Source organism: Zingiber officinale, chromosome 8B (genome assembly GCF_018446385.1).
Source record: "Zingiber officinale cultivar Zhangliang chromosome 8B, Zo_v1.1, whole genome shotgun sequence".
Taxonomy (NCBI): Eukaryota; Viridiplantae; Streptophyta; class Magnoliopsida; order Zingiberales; family Zingiberaceae; genus Zingiber; species Zingiber officinale.
This window is the reverse complement of record NC_056001.1, coordinates 45,621,177-45,633,265: the sequence shown is the minus strand read 5'-3', so window position 1 is coordinate 45,633,265 and position 12,089 is coordinate 45,621,177. Positions and strand designations below refer to the sequence as shown.

Below are 12,089 nucleotides of genomic sequence, written 5' to 3'. Positions count from 1 at the left end.
GTTCAGAAGAGTCATCAACAATTTTACTTTTCCAGCGCTAACGTGTTTATGAAAATCCTCGAAGCTCATCCATGGAAGCTCCTCTGAGTCCTCTCGAACTCTTCCTCTTCAAACAAATTATCCTTGAACACCTCTCTTCAGGAACATGAAGTTTACCCTTGAACTCAGTAAGAAGGGCTTTGAGATGCACTGGATTCTCAGACTCGCCTTTCTTCCCACCACCGCCCTCCCTCTCCTCCTTACTAATGGTGGACTACCCTAGCAGTCTTTACCAAGCTGAAATAACCTAGAATTAGAACCTTTCTCCGGCATGTACTTCTCCCTCAGCGTAACAAACCAATCACGTACCGAGAATTGGGGCTCCAGATAGCTAGGGTTTTCCTTCAAAAAACCTCAGTAACAAAATCCTCCTCCTCGATATCGGTGCCTCCATTCCGACTGGCGTCGAGCTGCTGGAAGACCACCAGCGAACGACAGTGTGAAAGAAGCGTGAATGAGGCGACGGAGGCGAAGAGATTAGGGCATGAAGAGGTGAAGGAATAAGGTGATTAATCCCGCGGTCTTGACGGAGAGGAGTTTGGAGGAGTGGTTCACGGAGAGGGGTTCGCCAAAGAGGGGTTTGCCGGAGAGGAGTTGGAAGGAGAGGACGTGAGAGGAGGAGTTGGATGGAGAAGGCCGCGTGAGATGAGGAGTTGGGAGAAGGGTTTAGAATAAAAAACGATCGGAAGATAGAAGTTGGGAGAATGGTTCGGGTTTTCTACTCCTTACTTAGATCCAACGATTTGTATTAATTAAAATTTAGATGAAAACTTAACAATAGACAACACTTTTTAAAAATTGTTGTCGTAGACACTAAAAAAAGGCTAATAGACAACGCTTTTTACGAAGCATTGTCTTTGACCCATAAAAATTACTAATAGACAACGGTTTTTAGAAAAGTGTTGTCTATTAATAAGAAAATAATGAAATAGATAACGCTTTTCACTAAAAGCGTTGTTAAAAAAAATAGATAATGCTTTTTATAAAAAGCGTTGTCGTTTAAGTGTTGTAGAATCCTAATTTTCTTGTAGTGATGACTCGCCTTTCGCTCTTTCGGTTACTCTGATTCCTCCACGCCCATGAAATGCTCACAGCCAGCTCGTGGAGGCTCTGCACATCCTAAAAACGAATACCCAAAAGTGAAGAAATTATAAAAATGCTCAAAACAATAATCTAGAATGAAAAACCCTTGGGTTGCCTCCCAAGAAGTGCTTGTTTTAGGTCTTTAACTTGACCCCGTTTCAGTCAATGTGGGCTAAACCCGTGGAAGAACGACTCTCCTCCTAGGGTTAATGCTCCAGTCTGCGCCTTCAGTTTCGCTCGTGCAGGACAAATGTATTTCTTGTTGCTCGCTGGAGGGGAACCTTCATAGAAACTGCACTCCTCGACTTTGTGTTTGTTGATCTTGCTAGAATTGCCCTGAGGAGAGGGGTTGCTGATGGAGGAATCAGATAAATCAAACTCGATCTTTTCTTTGTCGATCTCTAAGGATAATCTGTGACTTTTTACATCGATGATGGCTCCAGCTGTGGCAAGGAATGGTCTTCCAAGGATGATCGGTATCTTGGGGTCTTCCTCCATATCCAAGATAATGAAGTCTGTGGGAACTATACATCCACCCACTTCTACTGGCACGTCTTCCATTATTCCCATTGGGTATCTGCATGAATAGTCAGCTAGTTGCAGTGCCATAGTGGTCAGTTTAATGTTCTGGAGGCCCAGCTTCTTGCATAAAGAGTACGGAAGTAGGCTAATGCTGGCCCCCAAGTCGCAGAAAGCTCTCAGTATGAGTTCAGAACCAATCTTTCATGGTATGGAGAAACTTCCTGGATCCTGAAGCTTTGGTGGAGAAATTGCCATGAGGAGAGCGCTGCAATTCTCTATTAATGCTACGGTTTCGAAGTCGCCCTTCTGCCTCCTATTGGATAAAATACCCTTTAAGAACTTTGCGAACTTCGACATTTGGTGCAGTGCATCTATTAATGGTACTTCTATGCAAATCTCCTTGATCTTATTCAGGAATCGGTTGAACTCTTCATCCTTCTAGGAGGTTATCAATTTCTGAGGGAAAGGAATCGTTTGGTTCTGTGGGGGAACTTGAAGAGTTTCTTCAACCTTTTTAGTAGCCTCCTCTCCATCCCTGTTTTGAGTCTGATTGGGCATCAGGAGAGAGGGCTCCTTCCCTGAGTCAGGTTCCTTCTGAGTAATGGTTTGGGGGTCTGCCACAACACGTCCGCTGCTCAGCTCAATGCGGTTGCAATGTTCCACTAGATTTATATTTGGCTTCCCTGAAAATGTTCCCTGTGCTCTTGAGATGGATTGGGCTATCTGGGCTATCTGGATGTCTTGCATCTTTTGATGCTTTTCAGAATTTTCCATTCTTTGAGTTAACAGCTTGATCTCATTCTTCATCTCCTTTTGCTCTGAGAGGATTTCTTCAAGCATCCTTTCAATTCTCGACAATTGTGAAGGTTGTTGTTGAAAAGTCTGTTGTCCAGCTGAGTAGTTCTGCTGCCCAGGTTGGTAGCTCTGTTGTCCAGGTTGATAGCTTTATTTTGCTGGCCCTTGATCCTGATTGTTTTGGTATGAGAAGTTTGGGTGATTCCGCCAACCTGGATTGTATGTATTAGAGTACGGATTATTTTGCCTTTGGTTGTAGCTGACTATTGCATCACACTGCTCAAGTTGGTTTATCTGTGCTTGTATTGGCCCTAGGGGCAAGTATCTTGAGCATGATCCGTACTTCCGCAAGTTTTGCAAACACAAACTATCGCATTGATCGTGTTGTTGTTGTTTCCCATGGCCTCAAACTTCTTGGTCAGAGCGTCCAGCTTTGCAGACATGAGAGTGACTGCATCTACGTCGAATTTCCCTGACGCTTTTATTGGGTTCCCTGAGAAAGAACCACCAAATCTTTCTGATGCCCACTGATGGTGATTCTGTGCCACATTCTCTATGATCTCTTCAGCTTCATCAAGGCTCTTGTTCATCAGTGCTCCTCCTGCTGCAGAATCGAGGGATACCTTCGTGTGATAATTGATTCCATTATAGAAGGTGTGTATAACTAACCATTTCTCAAGGCCATGATGGGGACACTGTCTCAGCATGCTCTTGAATCTGTCCCAAGCTTCAAATAATGATTCTGAATCTACCTGTTTGAAGCTTGCGATCAGGTTTCTCATGTGGGCAGTTTTGCTCGATGGATAAAATTTTTCTAGGAATTTCTACTCACACTGCTCCCAAGATGTAATGCTATTTGCTGGAAGGGAATTCAGCCACTGCTTGGCTCTATCTTTCAGGGAGAATCCGAAGAGCAATAACCTTACTGATTCTGGAGGGACTCCGTTCACTTTCATGGTGTCGTAGATCTCGTAGAAAAGTTCCAAGTGGTGGTTTGGATCATCATGCGGTCCTCCTCCGAATTGATTCTGCTGAACCATGTGGATTACTACAGACTTGATCTCAAAGTTGTTAGCTTCGATTGCCGGTCGAGTGATGCTAGACCGAACCCCTCGTGCATAAGGTGTTGTATAATCCTTCAACAATTTATCAGCCATCTCTGAAGACTCCTGTACTGCTTGAAATGCCTACTATAGGTTTCTTCTCCGCAGGAAAGTCCTATCAATCTCTGGATCAAACGGTAGGAGCTGTCCTGAAAGATTAGTTCTTCGCATGCAATAATAGAATATGAACTATAGTAAAGAAGAGAAATAATTTTTTTGGGTTTTTAATAAAAATACAGAAAGTAAAGAAAAACAAGAGTAAAATTATTTATCTCTAAATGCGAACTAAGGAAAAAAAATAAAGAAAAAAAATAAAGGAAAAGAAAATAAAGTCTAGTCTAATCTAGTATAACTATCACCAATGTTATAGACGCAGCCCCTGACAATGGCGCCAAAAACTTGTTACGATTCCACAAGTGCACGGATTCGTCGTTAGTAATATAAAAGATTATCGAACCCACAAGGACTAGTTATAAGCACTAGTGATGGCACACTTAGGATTAGCTACACTATTTGGTGTTAGTATATTTGGTGTATCAAACTAGCATTTTCTTAGTTTATGAGTTGTCAAGATAGTGTTAGTATATTTGGTGTATCTCCTTTCTCTATCTCTAGTAGCATGAAATAAGCTAAGTATTGTACGGAGTTTGGTATAAGTTTTGGCCTAACCTTAAGGATCTTATTTACACTACACATAAGTACTTAAGCTTAAATAGTAGAAATATTTTTGGAATAGTTATGATTCATCCGAATTGGTTAGTACTTGTGTTCCCATGGGGATTTCTTATTTACATTTTGGTTACTGAACAACCTCGGATCATGAAAACTCATTTGGAAAAATCTAAATCCCAACATATGCATCACGCATATGTGATTAGTGCTACATAGCACCCAAAAAAAGAAAAAAATAATAAAATAAATAAATAAGGGATAAAAAATAGTTGTCGTGAGTGAAAACTAATAATTCACCCCTTTGAGACCGAGTTAGGTTACTGGGGAAATGAATGTTATATTTCTCTTGATTCCGAGAAGTATCCTTTGAGACCTTGTGTAACTTAAGAAAAATGAACCAAGTGTGTGGCAGGTAAGTGCTTATCACCAAGAACATTAGGAACTCAATCGTATGACGACTTAACTAGGACAAAGAATTGAAACTTGAAGAGTCTGAGCTACTTATTGCACCGAGCACAAAGAACTTATGCTTAGGTCATACTTAGGTAACTTCACAATCATGCTTATCAATGAAACTAGTTGATAGAGTTAGGCGAATGCACTAGGGATTATGAAACACTGCCAGACGCTCATGAACATAGTTTGTAGTGTTTTGCTTGAGGACAAGCAAAGGTTCAAGTCTGGGGTGTGATGTGCGTAAATATTATGATAGTTTATGCATGCTTTTACGCACATTAGCTTACTTTATACGTACATATCCTTTGCATGATCACCTCTTTTATCATGTATTCATCATATATACTCTTTTGTATGGATATCTGCTCTTTGTTTGGTTTTGTGTTGACAGGGACAACTTTCAGAGCGAAAACAGCGTTTGTCGACGCACTGGAATGAGCCAGAGAACACGACCGTGCAAACCTTGCACGACCGTGTGGCCAAACAGAATGGAAGATGTGCACAGTCGTGCAACCCTTGCACGGCCATGCGACTAAACTAGAGGCGGATCAGAACACGACCATGCAATCTTGCACAGCCGTGCACCCCATGACCGAGGCCAAGCAGCACACAGTCGTGCAACCCTGCACGGCCTGCCCCCAGGAACCGAGCCCTAGCATCACACGGTCATGCCAATTGGCATGACCGTGCAGTGCTTCCAGAGCCCAGTTAGGGCACGGTTGTGCCATCCTTGCACGGTCGTGCTGCCGCGTCGTGCCCTAGCCTATAAAGGGGGTTTAACCCCTTTTCCGAGAGGGAGAGCCGGGAGGCGAGCTGTGAAGAGGAGATTCATTCTGGTGTCGTTCCACGCCGTCCAGGACATCGATCCAGCGACCTTCCACCACCACCTCAACTCCAGAAGTAAAGGATTGGATCTGAAGATCACTCATCGTCATTGGATAAGCATACTTCTTCTTTCTCTCTTCGTTTTGGAGGATTGTATGTTTAGATTCACCATGTCTTCGGGTTCTTCTCTAGCGTCTATGGAGTAGAGTCTTTATTCTAGGACGATGGAGTAATTGTGGATTGGTTTTGATGTAAAACTCATATCACGTTTATATTCATTGGATGATTTCGTTTGCTTTGTTTCTATTCCTCGATCTCTTTGTCGTGTTGATTGATTGTGCAGGAATTGCCAACCTCGTAGAGGGAATACCTTAGATCATACACCCGAGGGGCCCTAGTGACAGGGGTAACCCATTCACGAACATCTAGGGTACTTCCTCGAAAGGAGAGGTGACTCCTTCGCAAGGAAGTAAGAGACCAAACCTAGCTTCTTAATTCTATCTTTGATAACATAGTAAGAGTCGTGTCCTTGCGATCTACCGAGGTGCCCTAGTGACAGGGGTTAACCGTAACAAGATTTCGTAGGGATTGTATTTGTTTGGTTCTTAAAGATAGTTGTTTTAACTTCCGACGAATGCATACTGATGGACAATGAGTATAGGATAGTATGAGACACATCAATACCATCACAATGAAACCGAACTCCTAGAACTCTTCATTAACTAGGTTGATTTCCTCTCGTTGCTAGTTCTCATTCCCTGTTTTCCAATCTCTTTTCTTAGATTACTTACAACCATCGATAGTGTAGCTAATCCTAAGTGTGCCATCACTAGTGCTTATAACCAGTCCTTATGGGGTCGACAATCCTTTATATTACTAACGACAAATCCATGCACTTGCAGAATCGTAACAGCTAGGTCGTGTGGATCTGCACGGCCATGCAAGCCGGCCAGGACAAAGCACGACACACCCATGTGAGAGTCACACGGCCGTGTGACCTTGGGCGAGAAGGAAGTTGGCAAGGCCGTGTGAAATTCACACGGTCGTGCCACGGGTCGTGTGGCGCCCAAATACCCTCTTCTATATAAAGGGCTTCTTCCTCTTTGAAAGGGGAGGTTCTCCCTTTGGGGGAGATCCATTCTTGAGGCTTCCTTCCACATCTTGGGCGTGGTTTCCAGCGATCAAGAGGCGTTTTCGTCCAAGATTCAACTCCGATAGCATGGATTGGTTCCGAAGATCACTCGTCGTCTTTAGATAAACATTTCCATTCTATCTTCTTGATTAAGATAGGAATGTTTACGATCTTCTTGTCTTTTGTTCTTTTCTTGTGTTCTATGGAGTAGATCTTATTGTTCTAGGATGGAGGGAGTATTTGTGATGTAAATTGATGTAAGATTCAAGGATTTGTCATCTTCTTGATTTAATGATATTGTTATATTTTGTATCAATTCAATCTTGTATGGATTGTTGTGTTTTATACCTAATTACTATTCTTGATTGGTTGTTTGTATTTTTTGTGGAATCATGTAGAGGAATTCTCTAAATTGTATGACCGAGGGGCGTCGTGACAGGGCTGCCCTGCTAACGAACATTTAGGGAATCACCTTGAGGGGTGAAGTAAGAACCTACAAAGAAGTAGGATCGATCGATGTGCTAAATTCTATATCTTAATGTGAATTGATTAGTGAAGCGTTTCTATGTTGTATGACCGAGGGACGTCGTGACAGGGCTGCCCCGCTAATGGACTTCATAGGGATCATAACTATTTGATTGCTTAAGATTTAGATGAGAGTCCTTGACCGGTGTTTTCTACAAGAAATAATCGGTGACTTCTTACAAATACATTACAATTGAGGATAAGGATTGGTAGATTGTATTACATTGATGAATATCACAAAGAAACCAAAACTCCTAGAACCTTCACAAAACTAAGTTCCAACATTTAACCTTTTACTTCTATTCTTTAGTTGTTTCTTAGATCATATAATCTTTTGTTTGATTGGTTAGCTAATTCACTTTGAGATATCTTTAGTGATTATAACCAGTTCCTGTGGATTCGATATCTTTTTATTACTGATGACGTAACCGTACACTTACGGTGCGTAACACCTCTCTGTTTGCAAGGTACCCAATTAGCATCATCTAAATCTTACTCTCGCGTGTATCCTCTACGGTTCTTCTTCTTCATCCACTTTCCGAAAAACGTACTGACTTAAGCGTTAAAGGGCCTTGCTAGGGATCTCTTCAATGGTCTTTGGTCACTAACGCTTTGTTGGATTGTCAGATTGTGCATGGGATCGTTGAGGAGCTTCGTTGCTGGTTAAAGAAGTCTTCCATCGATCAACAGACCATCCACCTGAGCCAGCACACCATCTCCCTAGCCTTCAAACAGGATAAAATTTGTGTCATCTATAGAAATCTTTGCCTGAATCTAAAGCTTTGAGATAGAAGAGGCTGGAAAACTCACAACTATTGCTTTGACACCTGAGGAGTTCAAGATGATTGTCGAGGCTTGAGTGCAAAAAGCATTGTAGCAACGACAAGCAGTTACCAGAGGCACACTACCATGGCCAAATCCCACATTATCAACGACAACACATCAGAGGGAAAGGGGAGCTCAAGAGGAAGGTCTTGCTTATTTGTTTCCTGTGCCTCTTTCACCAATCTGGCGCCCCGAGTATTTTTTCATAGACCACCTGAGTAATTGGGCCAAGGAGGAGTACTTTAAGAATCTTCAGGAGAAGCACTTGTTCGAGACAGGTTCAAAGGAAAAATTATAGCCAGTGATAGCTCCCCTGAGCGAATCATCACCCTATTCTTGCAATGGGTGTTGGAGGATCCATTGTCAAAATACTATTAGAGCCTGAACTTAGGAGAATATTTGGGAACAACAGACCCAGAGGATCATCTCCTCAAATTTGAGAAAGTTGTCCTTCTTCAACAATTTACAGACGGTGTGAAATGCTTAATGTTCCTCACCACATTCGGCAGAGCATCCCAACGATGGTTTAAACGGCTACTAGACAACTCCACTCACCTCTTCAAGGACTTTCATAAAGTAGTTCTCCACCACTTCTCCAGTAACTAACGCTACCACAAAACCCCTTCCACAAAACCCCTTGGAGCCTCATTTCGCTCAAATAGGGGCTCAAAGAGGCACTCCGTGCATACATCAAGAGGTTCAATTAGGTGGCTATGGATGCCCCCATAGTCACCACGGAGATTTTAGTAAGCACATTTTCTCAGGGACTCACTGATAATGATTTTTGACGCGATCTGGCCAGAAGAGCTCCAACGAACTTTGATCTGCTGATCGACCGGGCAACTGAATTCATCAACGTCGAAGAAGCGCAAGCTGCCTAGAAGAAGCACTATAAGAAAGCAGGTCTTCAGAGACAGATTTCTAAAATAGAATTAAAATCCATTTCAAATTTTAGTAAATCAGAAATAGATTTTCTATGGAATTACTAGTCCGTTTTAGTTAAATAAAATATAATATAAAAAAATAAATTTGAAACAGAATTTAAAATGAATTTGAGACAAAGCTATCAATATATTTTTATAAATAAAAATAAATACAGATTAGAAAAGAATATTTGAAATGAAAATAAAATCTATTTCAGATTTTTATAAATCAAAAATTGATATTATACTGAATCACTAATTTATTTTACTTTAATAAAATATAATATTAAAAAAATTAAGCCAGAATTTAAAACAAATTCAAAATAAAATAATATATATATTTTTATTAAAAATAACTATGAATTATAAATAGAATTTGAGATCATATTTTTGTTAAAAAATTCATTTAAAATTTAATAAAGATAATTTTATTTTATTTTTTAAAATATAATGTATAAAATGAAATTTGAGATGAAATATGAAATAGATTTGAAATAAAATTGTATATAATTTTTTTAAAAAAATATTAAGTATAAATAGATTTTTAAAAATGTTAAAAATGTCATTTAAAATATAAAAAATTGAGGTAAAAAATTAGTTTATAAATTAATAAAATTTGAAATGAAATGTACTTGGATTTATAAATTTATCTCAATATTCATAAATACTATAGACTATTTTTCCGCTAAAATTTATTAGCCCTTATTATTGTTTTCTTAATATGTTATTTTTTTACTTGAGCTCTCTTTGTAACGTAAATCAACCCTTCCCTTTCTTTCTCTCGTTGCACTTTTTTTCTCTCGTCGCAACAATTTCGTCATTCTTAGGGGTTTCCTCGCTTGACCGCCTCTTGTTGGCGTGAGGTTGCATACCTCTAGCGGTCACGAGGTCGCATGCCTCTTGTGGTCGCTAGGTCACACGCCTCTTGTGGCTATGAGGTTGTTGTGTAGGGATGTAAACGAGCTAAACATTATTAAGCTCGAGCTTAACTCGTTTAAGTTGTATTTGGACTCGAGCTCGGCTCGAGCTCGAATCAAACTTTTATCACAAGGCTTGAGCTCGGCTCGTTTTAGAATTACTAAACTCATGAACACTTCGAGCTCGGCACGTTATTATCTCGATTATCATAGTCAACGAGCATAACTAGTTAAGCGAGCTCAGCTCATTTTCAGGCTCATTTTTTGGCTTGTTTTAAGACTCATTTTGTAGGCTTGTTAAGCGAGCTCGAAAACTCATTTGAATAAATATTTAACAAACCTAACAACTAAAATAATATAAATGCAACACATCATTGAACATCCCAAACTACTACATTAAACTTCCAAACTCAACACACCATTGAACATGTTCATGAGCCCTTTAATCGAGCCGAGTTTAAGCCCGAGTTCATGAGCTTATAAATGAACATGTTCTCGAGACATTTAAACGAGCCGAGCTCGAGCCTGAGTTCACGAGCCTATAAATGAACATGTTCTCGAGCCCTTTAAACGAGTTGAGCTCTAGCCCTTTAAATGAGCAGAGCTCGAGCTCGTGAGCCTATAAACAAACATGTTCGTAAGCTCACGAGTCGAATATCCTTAAGCTCAAGCTCATCTCGATGAAACTATCGAGCTCGAAATCAAGCTCGAGCTCAACTCGATAAGCTAAATGAACGAACTTGAACGAGTTTTTTACTGAATTGAGTTCCGAATAGCTCGTGAACCGTTTGGTTCATTTACATCCCTGATGTACGTAGATTTTATATACTTTTATGCATGTTTTGACGCACATTTACATACTTTGAGCTTGCTTGATCTATGAATTTTTATACTTCTAGCTTTTCTTTTAGCATATTTACTCTTTTTGTTCGGAGATATGCTTTTTGTGCATTTTTTGTACACAAGAGTTAAATTTGGTGAAGATTCTACATTCTTGGACAAACTTATGAGCTAAGCATTGGAGAAAGCACTTGGTCGTGTGCTACACACGGCTCTTCCTGGGTGGAGTGCTCTGGCCGTGTGGTCAACCAGGAGAAACAGACAAGGAACTTGGCCTGGCCGTGTGAACCTCACACGGCCGTGCTAAGTTTTAAAGCAAATCAGAGTTCAATCCTTACATGGCCGTGTGGATCTACATGGCCGTGTAAGGTTTCCAGAGACCAAGAAGGCCCTGGCCGTGTGCATCACACGGCCGTACAGCACTACACGGTCGTGCCAGGTTTCCAGAAGCTGGGGCAGTCCAGGCCGTGTGGATCTACACGGCCGTGCTTGGAGGTCTTGATGGGAGTTGTCCACGGTCGTGTACACTACACGGCCGTGTATGGATGGCAGAGAGGGGAAAGGCTCTGGCCGTGTGAACCTCACACGGCCATGCCTCGGGGTCGTGTGGTGCCCGAAAGCCCCCCTCTATTTAAAGCCTCTTTGAAGATTTGAAAGGGGATCTTCTCCCCTTTGGGAGAAAGCAAGATTTGGTGGATTCCTCCCATTCTTGGGAGGATTTTTGGGAGATCTAAAGGGAGATCTTGGCGAATTCGACTCCGGGAGCGAGGATTGGATCCAAAGATGGAGCTATATTGTAGATAAGTTTTCTTTCTCTCCTCTTCTTGGATTGGGATTGAAGAAATGCTCGTAATCTTCTTATCTTTGGTTTTCTTTCTTCATTTTATGGAGTAGATCTTTTTGTTCTAGGATGGAGGGAGTATTTGTGAGATAAATTGATGTAAACTCTTGTGGATTTGTCATTTCTTTGTTTCTATGATGTTGCCTAGTTTGTATCGATTGGATCTTGAATGATTAATTGTGATTAGGGCTTAATTCTCATTCTTGATTGATTGTTTGGATATCTTATGGACTTTGTAGAGATTAACTCTCACTCGATTTTCCGAGGGATCCACGTGACAGGTGCAAGCCCGTGTAAGGACGTTTGAGGGATAACCTTGAAGGGGGAATGAGAATATTCAAGAGGGTAGGATAGATTTTATGATTCAATCCTTGTATCTTTATGGGTTAAGAAGCTATGAACTTCTATGTTGATATCCGAGGGAAGCATAGTAATAGGTGCAATCCTGTGTAAGGACAACGTAGGTTCATATCTAATTGATCACATTTAGGTACATTTTTCAGTCCTAAGCCGGTTATCTATTGCAAGAGAGAACTGGCAACCTTCTACAAATATTAGACAATTGAGAAATAAGAATTGGTAAACCATATA

The 12,089-nt window shown here is 40.8% G+C and overlaps 1 non-coding gene across 1 annotated transcript; it reads left to right on the top strand.

The window, feature by feature from the left end:
- Positions 1 to 3,117: 3,117 nt before the first annotated feature.
- Positions 3,118 to 3,223, top strand: LOC122018289. The gene has a single exon (XR_006121708.1). It is a non-coding gene; the product is annotated as a small nucleolar RNA R71 (small nucleolar RNA).
- The last annotated feature ends 8,866 nt before the right edge of the window (positions 3,224 to 12,089 follow it).